This window comes from Rhinatrema bivittatum, chromosome 9 (genome assembly GCF_901001135.1).
Source record: "Rhinatrema bivittatum chromosome 9, aRhiBiv1.1, whole genome shotgun sequence".
Classification (NCBI taxonomy): domain Eukaryota; kingdom Metazoa; phylum Chordata; class Amphibia; order Gymnophiona; family Rhinatrematidae; genus Rhinatrema; species Rhinatrema bivittatum.
This window is the reverse complement of record NC_042623.1, coordinates 89,065,881-89,089,903: the sequence shown is the minus strand read 5'-3', so window position 1 is coordinate 89,089,903 and position 24,023 is coordinate 89,065,881. Positions and strand designations below refer to the sequence as shown.

The 24,023-nt window shown below is 41.7% G+C and overlaps 1 protein-coding gene across 9 annotated transcripts in view; it reads left to right on the top strand.

The window, feature by feature from the left end:
- ST7 (suppression of tumorigenicity 7) overlaps positions 1–24,023 on the top strand; it is a 342,169-nt gene that overhangs the window by 175,269 nt on the left and 142,877 nt on the right. Inside the window, exon 1 of one of the 9 annotated variants that reach the window (XM_029614968.1) lies at positions 20,038–20,844. The exons of the other annotated variants lie outside the window; for them this stretch is intronic. The gene's annotated coding sequence lies outside the window, so the exon portion shown is untranslated. Of the gene's footprint in view, positions 1–20,037; positions 20,845–24,023 lie in introns of those variants that run through there. 9 annotated transcript variants of the gene reach the window in all.

Genomic DNA, 24,023 nt, shown 5'->3' with positions numbered 1-24,023 from the left:
GGCTTTCAATTGGACTGCAACTAACAAAATGTATTTATAATGTAAGAGGATTGCGCATTTTAAGCATGGGCTGCCAAATTCAGACCTTTAGCCATTCTCACATGCTAACTGAAAAGTTGTTTTTGAAATGAGCCTTGTTGCTATGCTAGCCGTTACTTGGTCATGTAACCCTTTGTTCAGGTACGCTGTATCACCTGTTTTCCCAATTATTAATAAATTGTAAGTTTGCAGAAGAGTTACTTATTAGTCATAAGGAAAGCTGAAGCTCCCCTGGCAGGCCTAACATCACCTTGCAGCTCTAGTTAGTGCAACGCTGCTGCCTTTCTCACCATGGCAGTGCTCAGGTGAGTAATGATTTGTAATGTGCGGGAGATTTCTGCACCTGAGTGCCATGTGGCTTTATCCACAATCTTATGAGCCTTTAGTTTCAGATCTTTTACAGCTGTAAGCGTTGCATCTGATGCTCAGTTGTATAGCTCTTCTATCTGTTTCATTATGTCCCTTTCTTTCTTTAGATCATGCACCTTTCTGCTTTGTACCATTAAATTACAGCGTAGCCGGCTAGAGTTTAAGGATCATCTAGGCATGCACGATGACTCTAACTCAATGCTTTGTTACAGCAGTTCCCTGCTATACCTAACTGAGTTTCTCTACGTTCAGCAGAATAGATCTACTCCCTGCAGTTTGAAGATCAAAAATTAGTTTCATCCTGCAGTATTTAAGCAGTGGAGTTAACAATCTGATGCAACAGCACCAGATTTAGAACCTTGCTCTTTGCGTTGTTGAACTTTTATTCGGTTGCCAGGTGACTTTTCTTTAGAGAAGGTGACACAAAACATCCACACATTTAATGACCTAAAACCAAAACTGACTTAGCTTGTCTTTGATGATCCACCGTTATCTAATAACCCTATATTTTGTCTTTCTGATAGTTAAGCCTTGCAAACAGACCAAGTTTACGTATTTAACTTCCAGATCAATGTATTTTATGCTAGGATTCACAGTTTATATGCAAAATGCCTAGCCTCCTTAGAAAACAATCTATCATACAATAATCCTTTAAAGAAGACACCTGCTTTTCTTGTCCAAGGCATCCAAGAGTTTTGCATGGTGAAATACTAATGCTAAGCTTTGCAACAGTTATAAGTCTAGTGTTAGACAGGATAGCCTAAAGCAGTGTTTCCCAACCAGTATGCCTTCATATCTGATCAGGTGTGCCATGGAAAAATTACCACTGCCCGATGCTCTGATCCAGGCTAGCACCTGGGCTCTGCTCTCAGCTCCTCGCAGCAACAAAAGACACCAGTGGTCGGTCTTAAACATGCAGGCGCTTGCATCTGAGAACATGTGTAATTATGCATGCCTCTTTTCCCTAGCTACATAATGAGCCCCAGAGTGTGGTAATTAATGAGCTGCATGCTGGGCGCAGCAGGAACCTCATCTTCCCTGTCCTGAGCTTCCTTGGTTGAGTTCTTCCAGCCTATGTCTTATCCCCAGGCCCAGGCTAAGTGAGATGGGGAGAGCGTTAGATGTGGCTGGCTCTGAGTGTTAGGTGCAGCAGCATTGAAGGAGCTGTGGCAGCCACATGCAGCAGCCAAGATAACTTACAGCCAGCTGTCTGCATCACACCGAAAGCTCCCTTCTGCTGCACTTGTATGTAGAGGGAGCTGGTCTGTCATGACAAGTTCATGTATTGTCTCTGCCCTCTAGCTCCCTTCGTTTTAAAATTTGTCAGAGACTGGTGGGGGCTTTTGCTGCTTCCCTAGCTCTTCTGGCCATACAGGTGTTCTCCATGTCCGCACTGCTTGTACCATGGAGGCTGGTGCGCCACACAACACTTTTGTTAATGTAGGTGTGCCACGGGCTTGAAAAGACTGGGAAATACTGGATTGAAGAACCATTGTACTCAGAAACAGGAGTGTCCGTACTGTATGATTCTTGGTATAAGTAATAAGATACATAAGAGCTCAGAGTGTGTCAGGCCAAGAATGGTGGTAAGGATTTTTTTTGGAGGGTATGGGGGTTATAGCGATGTAGTTTTGCTGTAATATTTTATATTTATATGCTATCATAATTGATTTATATATATGCTATTTGATCATCGTTTTATGAATTTTGTTACTGCAACATGCATTGAGTATAGGAAATTTCCTGTAGAAAGGTATGACTCAAATCTAGAATAGAACAGTCTTTGCAGTAAGGAATGTGAAGTTCTGTAGGCTTCCCCATGAAGCAGCTATTCTCAGTTATATGGTCCTCATGGCAATGGAACAGGTTTGGTACTATATTCAGCATAGCTACCACTAATACATATGATGTATACATATGCATTTATTTGGCCTGTGAAACAGATTGGTTTAAAACGTTTAGGTTACCCTGAATACTACAGTCACAATTGTAAGTCCATGTAAGTTCTCTCTGAATGATGCAAAATATCATCTTTCTCCTTGGGAGAGGTGATCTCGGTTGGTGCTGGGGGTGAGTGCAAGGAAGTATAAATAGTGAGAGCAGCACTGAGGTTTTTCTGTTGAATTTGTGCATGAGGGTGCACAGTAAATTTGAGTGATGGTGCAAGCAGCATGGCCACCTGTTAGGGGACTGGAACTGTGTGATGTAACTTCAGCAGTGTCTCTCCTTACAGAATCTACCCCTCTAGAGTACATACCAGAAATATCCCTGAGTTGATTTGGGATTCGGCAGTGCAGGCTAAGCACCTCGTATATTATTGGATAGTGCATAAAGTAGAATGGTTGCCATGTTAGTCCACTTGAACGCATAGAAATAAGGATCAGCAAATAAGTCCTGCCTTGGCCTGTCCATCTAACTGTATATATCATGGTTGTACCGCGCTCTAATTGTGTATGTTCTTATTGTGCCCCGCTCTGAATAGGAAGGGCGGACAATTAATGATTTTAAATAAATAAATAAATAGGTTGTAGGTGTTACCTTTTGATTGGACTGAGTACATATTTATAACTAGTTTTAGAGAAGAATGCTCCTTTCGTCAGGTCAGCGAAAAACAACACAGTTTCAGTGAGTTTAAATAGTACAGCATGAGCTAGGCATGAGGTTGCTGTATATACCAGCGAGATAGAGGTTAAAGGAGCATGAAACTTGTTAGTGAGGACCCCTGCAACAAAAGGAGCAGGACACAACATGGGCAGAAACTGGGAGAGTCCCGAAGGGGCTTGCTGAGGGATGAGTAAGGAAAGAAAATCAGATTAGGGAAGTCGAGGGGGGGGGGGGGGGATGATGGGTATGAGTTATACAGATAGTGAAAGATGCTTGAGATAGGGAAGGGGAGGAGGGCAGGGCCAGGCTACAGATAGTGAAAGGTGCTTGAGATAGGGAAGGGGAGGAGGGTACAGTCAGGCACTAGGCTGGCAGGAGAACAATTAAGGAAGGGATCAGAAACCCCTTCCTTCCCTTCCTGCAAGCCGGCCAGAGAGGATTCCCCACCCACCCTCCCTCACAGGGGTATGATTAGGGGGGAGGGGTAGTTAGAGATTGTTGCAGCACCGGCGGGGTGACCAGCTTGGAAGGGAAAGCTCCCATAGGAAGTGAAGACGATTCAGTCACCGTAGGGCACGGCGAATGCTCGCAGCCGCTTGTTGACCCGCTAGCAGCGGAGCACGTGAGACTACCAACGCGCGCTCACCGCTTCTGCGGCAGATGGGGCAAGACAGTGCTGCATTGCCACTCGAGCGCTGTGTCTTTGACGGCCCAGGACGCTCGACGGCAAGATTGGCATACAACCCATTGGCATGCAACCCATTTGCCCGGCTTTTACAGTCAGGCAAATGGGTTGCAAGGGGCAGATAGCGGTCTGAGGCAGAGCAGTTTACAGAGCGCTGGTCACTCATTGCACAATTGGGTTCAAAGGTTCAGGCATTGACACGATTTGAATGCATATTGGTGTTAGATAGCGCCAGTTGTTAGTTAGGCACATGGTAAATGTAATGTTATTTAAGTTTGCTGGGCTGTGGCCATATCATACTAAATAAAGAAGTGGCTTGGTTTTCTAACTGGCGGTGTGGGCTCTAGTTATTTCAAAGGTCGGGTCGGGGGTGGTATCTGGCAAGAATGGACCCCTCACTTTGCACATGTTGTGCAGGTCCTTAAAAATATTACGTGTGCACTAAATCCCAACTTAAGCCGTGATGCACTAAATTTTAGTGTATATATACAAAAAGTAGCCTTCATGGCATGTGAACAATATTAGCAGGCATGCTAACCCATAAAACTGGAGTGTCAAAGCGCTAATAGTGTCTTTGTGCTGGTATGTACAGGACCCACTAAACTGAGCATGTGCAGTCCTCTTTAACTCGTGGGTCAGTCCCCTTGCTGCAAAGATGTATAAAAGTAAGCCTGCAACATGGACTTGATTGTCAGTGCTGAGGGCAGAAGTGAGAGAGCATTTGGACTCCCAAGAGAGGAGGTGAAAGGAGACAAAAGATTTCCAAGAGGGGAATTTATTTTTACATTTACATTTATTAAAATCTATTTATTGCTTAACACATATGGCCTAAGTAATGTACAAAATAAAAACACTCAAATAATCAAAATGCTGTGCAAAAACAAACACATACAAATTACTGTAATATACAACACCAAAAAATATAACAAACATGACAACAAATCCCCTCTAATCTTAATAGCTTCTCCGTAACACGAGACTCATTAGTAGGCTGCATCTAAAACTCACAGGTGTCACATCTAAAGAGGAGAAACTCATTAGCGTACAATACCTACTAAACTTAGGCAACAGTACCTGCAAACCTAGCAAGCAATACACCTGCTTACATAAGAAGGTTTTCAAAAATGATCTCAACATCTTGATGCAATCGCTTAATCTTAAGTCCACTGGAAGAGAGTTCCAAAAAACAGGAGCTACTATAGAAAAGGCAGATTCTCTAGTGACCATAAGATGAGCAGCTCTAACTGAAAGAACATCAAGCATGCCACGCTGCAATGACCTTAACAGGTGGGATGGTTGATATAGTTTGAGAAGGGTATTAGCTCATGGACAGGAACTTGAATTTATCAACTTAAAAACAATCATTCCCGTTTTGTATGCTATCCGCTGTTGCACAGGGAGCCAATGTAGACTCATAAGGGTAGGTGTAATGTGTTGATAGCGTCTGATTCCAGAAATCAAACACCCAGTAGCATTCGACAAATGCTGGAGAGGTTGCAAAGATACTGAAGGAAGACCAAGGTACAGACAATTACAGTAGTCGATAAGAGGAAAAAAATCACCATTCATGCAAGAGCTCATGACCACACACAATTTGTGGAAGCTAGTTTTAATTACAGACTATAATTTAGCCACATAAAAAAAGAAGCATTCTAGGGGAATTAGGAGAGGGGTTTAGTTATCCGGCTAACTTAGCCTAATATCAGGTATATCCAGCTAGGTTAGCTAGATAACTTGCTACTTATCCAGATACCTTTAAAACATATCAGGCTAAGTAGATAAAAATAAAACCTCTGTGGGCCAGTCACCCAATTGCAACCCCCTGCCCCAATAAATTCACATTGGCCCTGCCAGGCCAAACTTCTCCAACGCTCCCCCTCTCCAAGCCCTCATGAGTGACGGAAATGTGATTTTTGAGGGGGGAGGGAACAGATTGCACACAGCCCACCCCCTTCCGGTTCTGGCTGCTATTAAATACATCTTTCCAGCCTCACACCCTCCACACCCAATTAACTTTCAGACCCTTAGGCCACTGCCTTTTCTAAGATTTTGATAATTAAGCTTAACAGTCATAATGACCCCACCTCTCCTAGAACACTCTTATAAAAAACACATAATTGGACAATTTTTAAACGCCATTTACATACCAATTTACCCAGGTTAAAGGGCTGTTTTGAAAATTGTCCTTACAGTAGGCACAGTTCAATGGGAAAGTATGCTCATACTTTATCTTTGAGAATTGGTGCAAAGTCCATGGGTAAAAGTACCCATAACTTTGAACTAAAACATAAAGTTTTGAAAATTGCCTCCTCTATATTAAGGGCCAGATTTTTAAAAACTACGCACGGGCGTAGATTTGTGCACGCAACCCGGCGCACAAATCTATGCCTGATTTTATAACATGTGCGCGCAGCCGCGTGCATGCTATAAAATCCAGGGTCGACGCGTGCGAGGGGGTGCACAATTTTGCAACTTGTGTGCGCTGAGCCGCGCAGCCTTCCTCCGTTCCCTCCGAGGCCGCTCTGAAATCGGAGCGGCCTCGGAGGGAACTTTCCTTCTGCCCCCACCCACCTTCCCCTCCCTTCCCCTACCTAACCCGCCCCCCAGCCCTACCTAAAACCCCTCCCTTACCTTTGTCCTATAAGTTGCGCCTGCCTCTGGGCAGGCGTAGATTGCGTGTGCCAGCCAACATCCGGCCCGTGATCCCGGGCACAGCGGCAAATGGCCGCTGTGCCTGGAGGCTCCGGCCCCGCCAGAGCAAAATAGGCTCGGTGTGCGCAGGAGTGGGTTTTCGGGGTTATGTGTGTAATATATGCGCGTAACCCTTTGAAAATCCGCCCCTAAATATTTAATTGTGTATCTATCTATCTAAATGTTTCAGAACTCATATCACAGTGTCTAATGAAGATGTAATCTGTGATTTTGAGGGTGTAGACTGCAAAAAAGGAAGAAGGATCCAACAGAAGAAAATAAGATAAAGCATAAACATTGGCAAGTTAAATGTAAGACATTGATAAGACAGGCTAAGAGAGAATTTGAAAAGAAGTTGGCTGTAGAGGCAAAAACTTACAGTAAAAACCATTTTAAATATATCCAAAGCAGAAAGCCTGTGAGGGAGTCAGTTGGACCGTTAGATGATCGAGGGGTTAAAGGGGCACTTAGAGAAGATAAAGCCATCGCGGAAAGATTAAATGATTTCTTTGCTTCGGTGTTTACTGAAGAGGATGTTGGGAAGGTACCCATAATGGAGAAGGTTTTCATGGGTAATGATTCAGATGGACTGAATCAAATCACGGTGAACCTAGAAGATGTGGTAGGCCTGATTGACAAACTGAAGAGTAGTAAATCACCCGGACCAGATGGTATACACCCCAGAGTTCTGAAGGAACTAAAAAATGAAATTTCAGACCTATTAGTAAAAATTTGTAACTTATCATTAAAATCATCCATTGTACCTGAAGACTGGAGGATAGCAAACGTAACCCCAATATTTAAAAAGGGCTCCAGGGGTGATCTGGGAAACTACAGACCGGTTAGCCTGACTTCAGTGCCAGGAAAAATAGTGGAAAGTATTCTAAACATCAAAATCACAGAACATATAGAAAGACATGGTTTAATGGAACAAAGTCAGCATGGCTTTACCGAGGGCAAGTCTTGCCTCACAAATCTGCTTCACGTTTTTGAAGGAGTTAATAAACATGTGGATAAAGGTGAACCGGTAGATATAGTATTCTTGGATTTTCAGAAGGCGTTTGACAAAGTTCCTCATGAGAGGCTTCTAGGAAAAGTAAAAAGTCATGGGATAGGTGGCGATGTCCTTTTGTGGATTGCAAACTGGCTAAAAGACAGGAAACAGAGAGTAGGATTAAATGGACAATTTTCTCAGTGGATGGGAGTGGACAGTGGAGTGCCTCAGGGATCTGTATTGGGACCCTTACTTTTCAATATATTTATAAATGATCTGGAAAGAAATACGACGAGTGAGATAATCAAATTTGCAGATGACACAAAATTGTTCAGAGTAGTTAAATCACAAGCAGATTGTGATAAATTGCAGGAAGACCTTGTGAGACTGGAAAATTGGGCATCCAAATGGCAGATGAAATTTAATGTGGATAAGTGCAAGGTGATGCATATAGGGAAAAATAACCCATGCTATAATTACACCATGTTGGGTTCCATATTAGGTGTTACAACCCAAGAAAGAGATCTAGGTGTCATAGTGGATAACACTTTGAAATCGTCGGTTCAGTGTGCTGTGGCAGTCAAAAAAGCAAACAGAATGTTGGGAATTATTAGAAAGGGAATGGTGAATAAAACAGAAAATGTCATAATGTCTCTGTATCGCTCCATGGTGAGACCGCACCTTGAATACTGTGTACAATTCTGGTCGCCTCATCTCAAAAAAGATATAATTGCGATGGAGAAGGTACAGAGAAGGGCTACCAAAATGATAAGGGGAATGGAACAACTCCCCTATGAGGAAAGACTAAAGAGGTTAGGACTTTTCAGCTTGGAGAAGAGACGGCTGAGGGGGGATATGATAGAGGTGTTTAAAATCATGAGAGGTCTAGAACAGGTAGATGTGAATCGGTTATTTACTCTTTCGGATAGTAGAAAGACTAGGGTGCACTCCATGAAGTTAGCTTGGGGCACATTTAAAACTAATCGGAGAAAGTTCTTTTTTACTCAACGCACAATTAAACTCTGGAATTTGTTGCCAGAGGATGTGGTTAGTGCGGTTAGTATAGCTGTGTTTAAAAAAGGATTGGATAAGTTCTTGGAGGAGAAGTCCATTACCTGCTATTAATTAAGTTGACTTAGATAATAACCACCGCTATTACTAGCAACGGTAACATGGAATAGACTTAGTTTTTGGGTACTTGCCAGGTTCTTGTGGCCTGGTTTTGGCCTCTGTTGGAAACAGGATGCTGGGCTTGATGGACGCTTGGTCTGCCCCAGTATGGCATTTTCTTATGTTCTTATGAAGTACAGTAGATAAAATATAAATATTAAAAGAAATCTATACAGCATTAGCTGAAGATAGACTCTAAAATGACTGGCTGGCCTGAACTAGAATATTTCCTCTTGCTATTCACTATACAGAGAAACAATTTAGAGGTAGATTTTAAAAGCATTGCTTGTGCAAAAACGGCCACATACGCGCATATTCGGGCTACACACGAGCAGTGCGAATTTTAAGAAACCACGAAATAGGCGATACATTCCTGAATATACATAAGGAATAAGGGAGTGGAAAAGGGGCGGGGCATGGGTGTTCCGGGGCGAGGCCAAGACTTACGCATGTAAATTTTAAAAACGCTGACCGTGACGCGCATTGGCATGTTATCCGCGTTACTTTACTGCTGGTCCTGATGAGGAGCAAGTCTGGAGATCTCGAATTTTAGGGCTTTCAGCCTAGGATGAGGTTTTGGGGTCAAGTGGGGGGCTTACGGGATGATGAACCAGAGGGGTTTTGAAGACTTCAATATCAACTGGTCAAACTAGTGGACTGATTGGAAAAACTGGATTTTCCCTCAAGCGAGCATGTTTTAAAATCTCCCTACATACGCGCATAAAAGTTGCTAAAGCCCTAGCGGAAATCAGACATTTACTTGAGCTGCCTCTTAAGATTACGCTCACACATATACGTGGTAGGGGTATTTTAAATGATTTGCGCGTACTTGCGTGCACGATATAAAATTGCAGTGTATCTCTGTTCGTGCTCTGATATGCGCGCTTATGGGCGCACACTTGTTCCTTTTAAAATTCGCCAGTAAAATTCTTTTGTCACATAAGTAAGAATGATACAAACTCTTTCCATTACTAGGCAGGAAAAGTAACACAAAATCCTGCAAAAAAGTCACTCAGAACTTATATAGCAAACCTCATACTGAAACAGCATCAAACAACAACAGCCCTACCTATGAAAAGGTAGCTATTCAAATATTACATCGGGTCCTAAACCAGTAGAGAAAAGGAGCGGCCTAGAGTAATGGGCTGAGAATCAGGGGAACCATTTGCCCCACTGTCAGTACTGGTGATCTTGAGCAAGTTGATTTATCTTCTGTTGTGTCAGGTACACAATTAGGGGGTCATTTTCAAAAGCGATCGCACGCGAAAAGGGACTATTTGCGTGCGATCACTAAATGGGGGCGGAGTCGGCCCCGGAAGAGAAGGAGTCGGGGTGGCACCGGGGCCGACGCTGCGGACACATCGCTGGAGGCGAAAGGTAAGGACCCTTATCGCCGCCAGTTTTGCGCCGAATAATTACACATTTTATGGTGTAGTTATTCCGTGTGAAAGCCGGCAGCCAGCGCACCGCAGTGGTGCAGTGGCTGCCGGCTTTCGCAGGCCCGTCCCCTGCTTCGCCCCCCGTTGCCGCCGGATTCTCTAAGGTCGCAGACCTTAGAGAATCCAGGCCTTAGTTGGTAAGCTCTTTTTGGAAGGGACTTATTGTACCTAAATTCTAAAAATGCTGTAAGCCATCTAGAGCATTAGAAAAATGCTCCTGTTAGAAAAACAGAATGAAGAAATTTAACATCAGAAGAATAATTCATGTTGGTTACACACTTTGAACACAGAAAAACTAATTACAGAATAAGGGGTAGATTTGTTTTAAAAACACGCATACACACATGGACGCAGCTATTTTATAACACTCGTACATGCGCGGCGGATCTTTACATCCACACGCGCATGTGCGGGGCGGGTGATGTCCTCCACGCGCAGGGGGAGAGGAATTTTAAAAGATAATGCACGGCGACGCGAGTAGGGCTTCCTCATTTCCCTCCCAGTCTGTTCCAATTAAGGAGCGGACTGGGAGGGAACTTCCCTATATCCCTTCCTACTCTGCCTCCCTTTTCCCCTCTCCTCCCCGACCCCTAAAATCCCTTTCCCTATCTTTTTTTTTTGTTATTTTGGAGCTTCATCTGAATAGATGTTCCGTGAGTCAGCCGGGTGCTGGCATGCGCTTCCCCAGGACAGGGCCTAAAAGCCGCTGTCCCGGCTGGCCTCTGCCCTGCCCTGCTCCTCCCCCTAGACCCCGCCCCCCCGGCCCACCCCTTTGATCGAGACCGGTGCTTCTGTGCATATCGGGAGATATGTGTGTGGCCGGGCCGTTTTTAAAATGTGCTCGGCACACGCAAGGCCCGGCCATGCGCATATCCCCCAGTTTTTATGCGCGCCGGGCTTTTAAAATTTGGGCATAAGTGCCCACAAATTATAAATAGAAATATTCAGACAAAACCTGAACTCTTGTCTAGTCCAAACACGCCTTTCTCCCCTCCTGTTCTTTACAGGACAAAAAGAAAAGGAAATACTACAGAAGGGCAAAGATTGCATCAGATAGCAGAGTGGCTCTTCTTTGCTTTGTATTGTCATCTCTAGCCTTCTACCCTCCCATCCTGTTCTGGACATGGCAGAAAGGGAGAGAAGAAACAACAGAAGAGGAAGGGTTGGATTAGGGAGCAGAAGGCTCTTCCTTGGTCTGCTCTGTGCTTTGTCTACTCCAGACTCTTCCCATCTCCTTCTGTTCCTTGCAGCTGCTTTACTGCTGTTTAAGATTTTGGCATTGCTCATAGTTTCTGGGCTCATGCATAGAAGTCCTGGTGCCACCTCCCAAATTGCTGCGCTGAAGGTGATCCACTGATATGTCTAATGGAAGAGCCAGCTCTATCAAGATCCCTTCTATTTATCAGTGGCACAAGGGGCTTATGCCCTTCATTGGTGATGAATCCACAACATGAGGTCTTTAAGATCATGAGAGGTCTTGAACGTGTAGATGTGACTCGGTTATTTACACTTTCAAATAATAGAAGGACTAGGGGGCATTCCATGAAGTTAGCAAGTAGCACATTTAAGGCTAATCGGAGAAAATTCTTTTTCTCTCAACGCACAATAAAGCTCTGGAATTTGTTGCCAGAGGATGTGGTTAGTGCAGTTAGTGTAGCTGGGTTCAAAAAAGGTTTGGATAAGTTCTTGGAGGAGAAGTCCATTAATGGCTATTAATCAAGTTTACTTAGGGAATAGCCACTGCTATTAATTGCATCAGTAGCATGGGATCTTCTTAGTGTTTGGGTAATTGCCAGGTTCTTGTGGTCTGGTTTGGCCTCTGTTGGAAACAGGATGCTGGGCTTGATGGACCCTTGGTCTGACCCAGCATGGCAATTTCTTACGTTCTTATGTTCTTATGTACTGATAAAATGTTTCAGATGCCTAAATACTGGCCATCCTTTCCTTTTCATACCAGCACTCAATGTTTGAAAAACTTAGTAAGGAGAAGGAAACGCTTCAATTTTCTTCCCATCGTGTTGCAGCAGGAGTAATCCTCCCACATTGTAACTAATAGCATCTGCGCTATTTTGGGTTTGTTTGGGTCAAAGAAATGAAGGACTGCTGCTTCAGATATTTGCTTTTTAGCCTACTTGAATGCTATTTTGTCATCTGAATCCCACAGATTTGTTGTAGATGCTCATAATTCATTTAGAAGCTTCAGGATGTGGATATTTCAGGTATCCTCATAGCATGTAATCATGCCCGAGAATAATTTTAAGTTGTGATGTGTCCCATGGGGGGGGGGGGGGGGGGAGGTTTAGATCTATAATTGCTGTTTTCCTGGCTTTGTGCAGTGCCATGCTGACTAGAAGTATTGTATCTGGTTGTTTAAATTTACATTTTTCTTCATTGAGTTTAAGTCCAGGTTTAGAGATAAAATCAAGGACTTTTCTCAACTGCCCAGCATTAGTGGATCCATACACAAGGGCAGCATCCATATAGACCAGTGGTTCTCAACCTTTTTTTGGCCGGGACACACCTGACAGATGGTTCTCACATGCGTGACACACTGAACATGTGACCATCACGGGGCAAAATGTACACATGCACTCTGCGTCCACAGGAATCCCCTCAACCCCCAGCAACGAATGCAGAGCAGATCTAGGACATTACCCTGTACAACTTGTCATACAGAAAAGATATTCTGGTTCTGATGACATCCAAGTAAAAGCAAAACAAACTCCTTTTACTACCAGGCAAAATAGCCTTCCTTATGAAAAGACAGTAATTTACCACTAATGCATATCCTATTGAGAAAACACAACAAATAAGATTGATAAAAATGCCTACATGTTATGGCCGTTGGCCGCGACAAGCTGCGACCGGGGCCGACTGTCATGGCCGCCGGCCGTGGCAGTCCGCGGCCGGGACCAAACACTCACCCACGGTGTCGGGTTGCATAGGAGGCTCCTGCAGGGGCAGGGAGCCTCCGTCAGCGTTCTCCTCGTGGCCATGGCCGCTGCCTGGCCGACCGCAGGGCTCTGCTTGCTACTAGGACTCCGCCCCCTTCTTGGCTGCCTTAGAGCCACGCACATGGCTGAAGATAGGATTTAAAGGGGCCATGACAGGCAGTGTCGTGGCTCCCTTCTGAAGCTCCTCCCTCAGGTTCAGGTATTTTAAGGCAAGGTCTGCTCCTCAGACCTTGCCTTAGTAATGAGGTTTGTGCCTGGTTTCCTGTTCTCACTTGGTTCTTCGTCCCGCTTCTGCTCCTCCCTCCTCGCTGGATTGATTCTGTGGCTCCTGACCTATGGACCGGCTGTGGTGAGTGCTTGGCATTGACTTCAGATTGGCTTCAGACCCTTCTCCTGTGTTGTTCCCGGACTGGCTTTGGACCGCTCTCTGGACTTCGACCCCTGGACCAGCTTTGGATTCTTCTTCGACTTCTACTCCCGGACTACCTACGATCAGCTGGAGGCACCAGCTGTCTGGAATCCACGACCTGCAGGAGGCGCCTGCGTCCAGACCTTCAGTAGTCTTCAGGGAGTTCCGTATGTCCCAGCGGCCGGATCCCTACAGGCTCCTCCTGGGGAGATCATGAGCTTCCAGGGTGAAGTCTTCTTTCAACACTCATCTCATCGAGCCTTGCCCTCCGACGGTAGAAACCTAACGGGTTCTCTGTCCGTTTGGGTAGTACCACCCTACCTTGGAACAGGGGTCCACCTTCTGAATTCGTAACACTACATGCTAGTTAAATACCTCACCTCGGTCACACACCCTTCACCAAATACAGAAAAACCACAAATTATAAATATGAAGACAGAAACTGGAATGGTAAACCAAAAAAGCCACTCTGCATGCAGTGCGACCCTGGAGAAATGGAAAGAGAAATATAGCACCTAACATAGTCCCAAGATCTGCAATAATGCACACAAACTAATCCATACAAAGTTACACCTGTTTTATGGAACACACTCAACCAGTAACAACCCTATCTAAGAAATACAACTATTAAACCAGGCCCTAAACACTAATACATTTCCTGTTGGGAAAACAGAATACGCCAAGCTGCTATAGACCCCCCACACAGAAATAATTGTAAAGCTATACTAAAAATGTTACAAAACAGCTGCTGAACAGAATAATATCCAACAATTAAAAACTCATAAAAATGATTAAAACATGTCCAAATATCAATAACATATTTCAAAACAGCAAACATCGCATAATACCCAATAATTAAAATGGCAGTCAATCAAGAAAAATAAATTAAAAAAGCCACCTTTACTTACCCTCTCCAGCAACTCTCCTACTCCTTTCCCTTCCAGGCCAATAGCACTCACCAGAAGCAGCAAGGGCTGCTGAAGCTCTGTCCTCACAGTCCTCTTCCTTAGCACCTACAGCCAGTCACTCACACACACACACCCAATTAGACCCCACGACCAGTCTAGGTCTCTCTCATCTTCCTGACTAGTCTCTGTCTCTCACACAGAAACACATCACCTCCCTGACCAGTCTCTCTCTCAATCACACTCATGCTCTCTTATATACAAGCTCTGAATCACACACAAATGCTCTCACACCCATGCACACCAGCTCTCACCCAGGCACCGATTCACACCCACAAGCTCTCACCCAGGCTTCCATTCACACCCACACACACAAGCTCTCACCCAAGCACCAATTCACACCAGCTCTCACCCTGGCACCCATTCACACTCACACACTCAAACTGTCATCCATTCACACCCACAGACACAAGCTCTCACCCAGGCATCCATTCACACCCACAGACATAAGCTCTCACTTAGGCACCCATTCACGCCCCCAAACACAAGCTCTCACCCAGGCACCCATTCACACCCTCAGATATAAGCTCTTACCCAGGCACCCATTCACACCCTCAGACACAAGCTCTCACCCAGGTACCCATTCACACCCACAAACACAAGCTCTCACCCAAGCACCCATTCACACCCTCATTCACACACAGATACACCATCTCTCACCCAGGCACTCATTCACACCCACACACACCATCTCTCACCCAGGCACCCATTCACACCCTCAGACACAAGCTCTCACCTAGGCACCCATTCACACCTTCAGACACAAGCTCTCACCCAGGCACTTATTCACACACAGACACACAAGCTCTCACCCAGGCACTCATTAACACACAGACACACAAACTCTCACCCAGGCACTCATTCACACCCACACACACAAACTCTCACCAAAACCTTCTTCTTTCACTGCAGGGATGGGCTCCAGTTCCACCGTGGCTTTACTCCGGTGGGCCTTCTATTTTTGCCGCCATGGTGGCCTCGGTCAGGGTTGGGTTTCCTCTTCGCCGCCATGGGGATGGGCTCCGGTGGCGGCCTTGCTTGGTCGGGGTCGGGTTTTCCTCTTCACCGCCACGGGATGGACTCCCATGGCAGCCTTGCTTCATCGGGGTTCGACACTGCCATTCCTCCCACTCCTCCCCCAGGCTATGCAATGCCTGCCTCACCGGCCAATCAAAGGCTTCCTCCCTTCTTCCTACTCCCACTGGTAGGTAGAAGGGAGGAGGCTTCCGATTGGCCTGTGTGGGGGCAGGCAGAATGAAGGAGGCTTCCAATTGGCCCGCTGGGGCTGGAAAAAGGGAGAAGGAAAGTACAACGGGGCAGTGGGACACCGGGAGACACGACGCACCTGCCTGTGTTTGGCGACACACTGGTGTGTCGCGACATACCTGTTGAGAAGCACTGATATAGACTACTATACCTTCTTGTCTGTTCAGAAGCTCCAATATCTTCCTTTGGGAGAATTCAAGAGCTGATGTAATCCCAAATTGGAGCTTTCAAAGATAATAACTTCCTACTTGGAACCAGTAGTAATCAACTGGATTTAAACTGTGTTGAATCATTGATATTATTTATTTATATTTCCTATATTTCTGTGCCACCATTCTGGCTTTTTAGGCCACCCAATGTTGTGTACACTATCAAATAAAAATGCTCATACCAAACAGTGTACAATACAAGTAAACAAACAGACATGAAACAAAACCAACCACAATGAAATACAGACAGGATAAAAACATAAAAACATAAAAATCTAAAAACAACTTACAACTTAGTATAAACACAAACAAACAAAAATCAAAAGACTGCAAAAAGCCCAAATCTGTAGCTATCTTAGGGAACTAGTCATGTCTTCACTTTCTTGCAAAAACTCAAATAGTTAAGTTCCTGCCTGATGTCAAAGGGTTATTCTTTGGGATCCTACCAGGTCTTTGTGACCTAAATTAGCCACGATACACTTGGGTGGTTTGGAGGAGAATATGAATGTTTGTGTGAATGGATGATTGTGGTGGACTTTGAGAGAGTGCTGAGGGTTCAATTGTCCTAATATTGGGAAACTTTGGTATAGGGTTAACCATACATTTTGGGTAATTGAACTTTCTGGGTGTCCTGCTGGGAGGCATATGGAATATAAAGTGCTTGTATGCCTTATAAATGTTTTAATGCTGAAAGTTAGAATTTCTGCACTGAATGTAGATGGGATACAGTAACAAAATTCTAACATTCCTTAAAAAGTAAAAAATTGATATTGCCTTTCTATAGGTAATCCAAAAAGTAGAGGTACTGGCATAGAAAGAGAGTTTGCTTAGGTGGTATGAATTACTGAATCTCCAGTCTTTGCCCACAATAGGCTATAAATTGTATCTTAAAAGACATCAAACTTCAAATCATTTACCACCAAAAAATAACAAGAAAACTCAATATCCACACATCTTCAGTATAGTGATATATACCAAAAAGTAGCACTAAAGTGAACAAATTTTGTAATAGAAAAGTGATACTTATCAAAAGTTGCCCTAAGTGTCAAAACTTCGGTGTAGGTCCTGAGCCTGACAACCCGATGTTTTAGTATGAACCGCCTGCATCAGGGGCTAAACGGAAATCATAACTACGAAAGACAAAGAGAAAAGACATGCTTTAAAAAACATCAGACTGTGTAACCCTGATATTCATAAAAAACGTCCATCATTCAAACTGGAAGTAAAGTCTCCAAAGTATTCAATTCAACATGGCCGCACAAAATCCTTAAAAACAAAGATTGACAACCTAATCAACCAATCAAACTCATATCAAACACTGAACAATGAACCAAAAGGGCTTTACTAAAAAAAAAACAGACCAATCGATCTCCAGATTTAACCCATCTGGATGTACAGTCCCCAGTTTGAATATCCACCTCTGTTCACACTTGTAATAGGAGATCATGATCACCACCCCGTGAATTAATGTGGAGCTTGTCAAGAACAAGAAATTGGAAATCTTGAAAACAATGATGGACTTTCAAACAATGCTCCACCAAGGAAGCATCGTGATTCTGTTGATTAATACAGCTACGATGTTCAACTAACCTTCATTGCAGAACTCTCTTAGTTTTTCCTATGTATAACATAGGATGAAGTATCACATTAAATATAGAACCCCCATTGGATTCATGAAATGTATGAAACAATCTGAAAAGTACATTATTCCTTTATATATTAGGTATTTGATTACCCACATGAGATTGTGAGCAAATGGAACATCATCCACAAAGCGAATGACTAACAGAGTAACTATCTACACTCTCAATTTTGCTCCTGCTAAAGGAAGAGTGCACCACCATATCACGAATATTGTGTCCTCTCTTAAAGACAAATGGGAGCTGGGAATCAAAAATAAAATGTAGCTGTAAAGTAGTCCAATGTTTTCAAATACAGTGTTGAATGGCATGAATAAAGGGCAAATAAGGTAAAACATAAATGGGACACTTCTGTGCCTGCTGTATTTCTGGTTCCAGGAGCAAAGGACAATTGGCCCATCTAGCCCGAGTGTCAACCCATCTAATAATTAGAAGGAAGGTACCCACATTACCTAAATTTCTTCTTCATTTCTGCAGCAAGCTTCTTAAACTCAATAGTAGAAGAATAAAACCTGCATAGTTGTAGGATCTGTCCTACTGGTAGATTATCTCGTAATCTTCATGGATCGCAACTTGAGTATAATAATAAGGTGTTCTGATCCATCTCCTTCTGGTGAATAGAAAACTGCCTATGCCCAAAAAAAATAGTTATGTCCAAAAATGAAACCGAAGTCAGACTGGCAGTATATTTACATCTAAGGATCTTATCACATGAATTAAGCCATGAGAAAAATTGGGATAAAAGAGACCTATTGCCATGCCACATAATCAAAATATCATCAACATACCTGTGCAAAATATGTTCTTTAAAAGGACAACACGAAAGCCACCAACCTATATACAGGTTAGTCACATCAGGGGCCATTGTGGCCCCTATGGCTGTCCCCTTGATTTGTTGAAATAAACTCAATTACACATGAAATAACTTCATTTCAGGGCAAGGGATTCTAGATTGCATAATAAACTAGTGGAAATCTGAGCAGGTAAAGAATTACTCTGTAAAGAAATCACGTATAACATGGATAGCACTATCCTGAGGGATATTTGTGTAAAGTGATTCAATGTCAACTGTCACAGGCACAAATCATCAAAGGGACCTTGATAAAACTCCAATACCAAAATAATGTCTGAGGAATCTCTGATATATGAAGATAACAAAGACACAAATAGGCTCGAAAGCCTGACCACAAAAATGGAATGAGGCTCAGTCAAAGAACACCTTGCTGAGATGATGGGCCAATCAGGAAAGTGAAACAGATTTGTAGATCTTGGGCAAGGTGTATAACTAGAGTGACCAGGGCATCAACTTGTAAAAAATGATGTTTCTTCTCCATGGTCCACAGTTGTTGCAAAGCACCATCAAGGAAAAAATTAAATCTTATGTTTCAAACTAAGGGTAGGATCATGCGGGCTTGATAACAATATCATGATAACTGCTCAACTCGCTCCAAGCTATTCATTCTGCACATGAGATGTTACAGAAAGGATGCAATGGATGTGACATAATTTCAGATATATCTTGCTTAACCAGCTTATAGAAGGTATGGATAATTGGATGATTGGGGCCAGGAGGCACCCATTTTGCAACATGAGTCAATACCACTTCACTCCTTCAAGAGGTGTCATTAATAGAACCATAAAAGAGTTTTTAAACTTAAATTTCTAATGAAGCTATGTAGAAACATCTCCACCTGAAAAGCATCAAATCGATTAGTTGGAACAAACAATAAACTCTTGCAAAACAGAAAACTGTGAAAGAGTCAAGTTCTTACTAGACAAATTAATTACTGCCATTCAACATAGTATTCAAGCACATTGGTCTACTCTACAGCTACATTCTATATTTGATTCCCAGCCTCCCTTTGCCTTTAAGAGAGGACACAATATCCGTGATATGGTGGTACACTCTTCCTTTAAAAAGAGCAACAGTGAAAGTGTGGCTAGTTTCTCTTTTGGTCATTTCCCTTGTGGACAAAGTTCCATTTGCCCACAATCTCATTTGGATGATCAAATTCTAAGGGAACTATTACTTTTCAGTTTGTTTCATATATCTCGCGAGATTAAGAGAGTTATATATTTAGTGTGGTGCCCTTGTCCTCTATTATAGGTAGGGAAAACTAAGAAGGTTCTACAATTAAGTTTAGTTGAACATCTTAGCTATATTAATCGACAGAAATATGATGCCTCCTTGGTGGAGCATTGTTTGGAAGTTCATTATTGTGATGAAGGTTTCAAATGCCCCTCAATAATCCACAGGGTGGTGATCATGTCTTCCTATTTCAACAGCATGAATATTCAAATTGGGGACTGTACATCCAGCGGGTTGAATCTGAAGGTTTATTGGTCTGTTTTTTTGTTGGTAGAGCCCCATTGGTTTCTTGTTCAGAGTGAATGTTTAATACAAGTTTAATTATTTGACTAGGTTGTGAATTTTGAGAGTGTTTGTTTTTAAGGAGTGGATGTGGCCATTTTGGATTGAATATTTTGGAGATTTTATTTCTGGTTTGAATGACAGAGGTTTTTATGAATTTCAGGGTTACACAGTCTGGTGTGTTTTTAACACATATTTTTTCTCTTTGTTGTAGTTATGAGTTCCAGTTAGCCCCTGATGCAGGTGGTGATCGTTGAAACATCATGGTGTCAGGCTCTGGTTCTGTGCCGAAGTTGTGACACTATGGCCAACTTTTGATAAGTATCACTTTTCTATTACAAATATTCTATCCTCAACTCCCAATGTCCTATCTTAGGAACCTCTACAGAGAGTTAAACCTCTTGAAGATCTCTTCCTTTTTTAGCTTCCAGAGAGAGCTCAGACCTTAATACCAAAATATTTATTGAATGATAACAGTTTGACACTTACTACAAATAGCATGGTATTGAAGAAAAATAACTGCACAGACAACAGAACTGATACAGCTATGATGAGGAACAATGAGAGCTCAGTCGAAGACAGATGACTGCAGTCGTAGAGGAAGTTGTGACTCCCAGCAGATAGCAGGAACCAGAAGTAGGAGAGAAAGGAAGCAAGGGAACAAGGAAGCAAGATGAAAAGAGTGCTGCTTCTAAGAGCCTGCAGAGAATCCTGGAAAGCTGCAACCTTGTCTAGAGCTAGTTCCAAACTGAATTTTCAGCAGGAAGAAGGGTCTCCCAGGGATTCCAAGGGACAACAGACCAATAAGAAGAAGCAAGAGAACAAAGGCATAGGGGGAGCAAACAGGAATAAATCCAATCAGAAGCTCAGCAACATTTAAACAATAACCAATAGGGAGGGTTAGTACAACATGCAGAGAAAGTGAACTGAATAACATCACAAATGACACTAGGTGGCAGCATAATAAGAAAACATATACATTTAAATATGCTGCCGATGTAGATCGACAAAATTTGTTCACTTTAATGCTACTCGGAGTGTGAGTATTACTGTATTGAAGATGGTGGATATTGAGTTTTCTTGTTATTTTTTGGTGGTAAATGATTTGAAATTTGGTGTCATTTATGATAGAGTTTATAGCCCATTAATAGGCAAAAGACTGGAGATTCAGACATTTGCACCTTAAATATCTGATACCACCTGTGTAAATTCTCTTTGTGTGCCCGTATCTCTATTTTTTAGATTAGTATTGTACGGGATTGATTTTTGGGTGCTCTTTTGCAGTAGTCTTTCTACAGGTAACACATTTGGACAGTAGAGAGCACCTAAAGTAGCAAAAGAACTACAGTAGGTTGGTACATGCGGTTTTGCTGCATTTAATACATGACAAAGAGATGTAGCTATTCTTGTATAGAAAAGGTTACCTTTTATATTACCCATACAAATACATAATCCAGAGGGTAGATATGTAATTATGGCGGGGTAACTGCTAGGTAATAACCAAGAGCGGAGGCTTAAAAACCTTGGTCTAATATATTACAAAATAACCTCAAGTAAGAAAGACCCACTACTATATTCTCCCAAAAAACTCTTAACTTTAATTAAATTAGCATTATATATATATATATATATATATATATATATATATATATATATGTGCATTTTTAAAATAATACAAATTGCACCCTTCCCATAGATATACATGTAGACATAGCCTGTCATACATACATTTTCAGTAATACTAATTACATATATAGTACAATTTGAACACAGGCTACATCTAATATTTAAAAATTATCAGCATACTATGCTCAGCAAACTTCTGTTACAACTCTAAATTTCTAATATATTTAAAACATATCACAAGAATTGTCACACTTTTACAAAAGATAATCAACAGAAATACTTATAATATTCCAATTTGTTTACAACACTAATAATTCGATCAAGCAATCACAGCGAAAACTAGCTCAGCGATGCCAAAATTGCAGCACTGATCTGCAAGTATTCAAATGGGTAATTATTTGATCAAAAACCTCAGCTCAATAAATAATGTTATTGTAAACCTAAATGTTTTACTTTATTTAACAAAAATGAATTGTTCTGTATTCTGATTCCCTACATACGGCCCATGTTTCGCCATATTTAACGGCTTCATCAGGGGATTCCTCACATCCAATCTTCACCACTCTCAGCTCAATATGAAATGGGGATATAGTTGACATGGAGCTGTGCCAATATTTCATAAAGATGTACTAAGTAGAATCATATCACTGGACTCATGTGCCATCAGTATGATCTTTATTTATTCCAAATCTACAATTTAAACCAAATAAGTTCATCAACTTATACCAGCTGTTACATATCACTCCAATCATCTTCCATTCTCTGTTATCAGTGTGCTTACCGTATTTTGGCTTTTAAACCCAGATTGCTACACAATAAGATGTCTCCATTTAGAAGCTCATATGCCTTTCTCTATCAAGATACCACCATGGCATAGCTCGCCTAAATCAAGCAATGCACATAAATTAATTCAAACTTAAGAACCAACTCCTATATATATATTTGAGTACTAACAAAGATTATTTTAGGTTGACCCAGAAATATTTTAAAATTTATACAAAACTTTAAATACTGCCATCCCATTCTGCACACACAATATATCAGTACTAACTTATGTAGACGTAAACCACTTCGGGAATTGTAAACTGCTTTTATGCATGGTCACATGGGTAGCTGTGTGGTTCAGGCTTTGGGGGTTTCCTTCATTAATTAAAGTTAACAGTTTACAGTTTTCCTCAATGAAGTTTCACCAACAAAGGGAAAATGATTATTTTGACACTTTGTATTATTAAAGTTAAATTTATTAAACTGCCAATTGAGAATATGGTTTACTGGGAAACAAGTATAAACATGAATTATGACACAAATATATTTTAATCTTGGTACCAGGTTTTAAAACATTCCAGACAAGTATAGCAATATTACAAATTCTATCTATTTTATAAAATATTTACCATGCTATTAAATATTTAAATGTTTTTTTTTACAGAGGTTATCAAATTTTAGTGTCCTCAAGTAAATGTGATAAATATATTATATTATGTGATAATAATACCGCTGATGTTACTAATATCAGTTCTCTGTTAATAAGTTGAATAGTGTTTGCAAATTCCACAGTTTTAAAGTCTTTAATACTTTTACACGTGTAATCATTGGTGCACTTATCTATAACTCCCGCGATGACTTGCATACCCTGGTCTTTGGATGAAGATGAGATGTTTTGGAGGCTACATTTCTTTCTGGATAGACATCTCTTATGCTTGACTACTTTGTCTCTAGAACAATTTCCTACTATCCTGACTTTAACAAATCAATAAAGGAACCTGTCTCCCTGAGACTGTCAATTTTCACTTTTTTGAATGTTACTAGCTATGTGTAGGTTGTTATCTTAGTGTACTTTGTTTACCATCTTCAAAATAAAAGGTTAATTCAATTCCCTATCTACGTCTAGGAAAGGTGGATAAGAATAAACTAATGTGTTTTTATATCAGACCTTCTTTAAATGAGTTAAATAACACACAAGATCCTTACACCCATTCAGACACTCTTTCCTCAAACAATCCTCAGATAACTATTTAAATGGAAACGAGGTTTTGAAAATAAGAAGTCTTGAAGCCAAAAATTAAAATCTTTTACACTTTTACCAAAAGTGCTTTTAATTTTCCTTTGGAATTCAGCAGCTGTCACCTTCATCTTCGCAGCAAAATATATAGACAGCAATATTTGTCTGGTTCTAAATAGGGCTTTAATTTCAGTATAATTTAATGTTTCACATTTTTTAAAACTAGAAATATATCACGCAATCAGTTTCAAAATTTTCTTTCATTCAGCTAACTATAAAAGCAGAGAAAATATCTGCGCTTCAGCTGTTTTATCTTTAATTTCACTAAAGTAATTTTCTTACCTTTGGCAGTCAAATAAATATTAATAATCATTCTCTCTTAGGGGGTCATTTATCAAAATGTGGTAAGACATTTTTGCATGTGATAGCACTGCACAGCCATAATGCTCATTTTAACAACACCTCTTTGAATTGTGTTTGGCTGTATGATAGCTGCTGTAACCATGTGGTAAGGTTTCATTGCTGTTTGAGAGAGAGAGAGAGAGAGACTGACCATAATGTCATCCCCATAGGTAGGTATTTGTATCCCT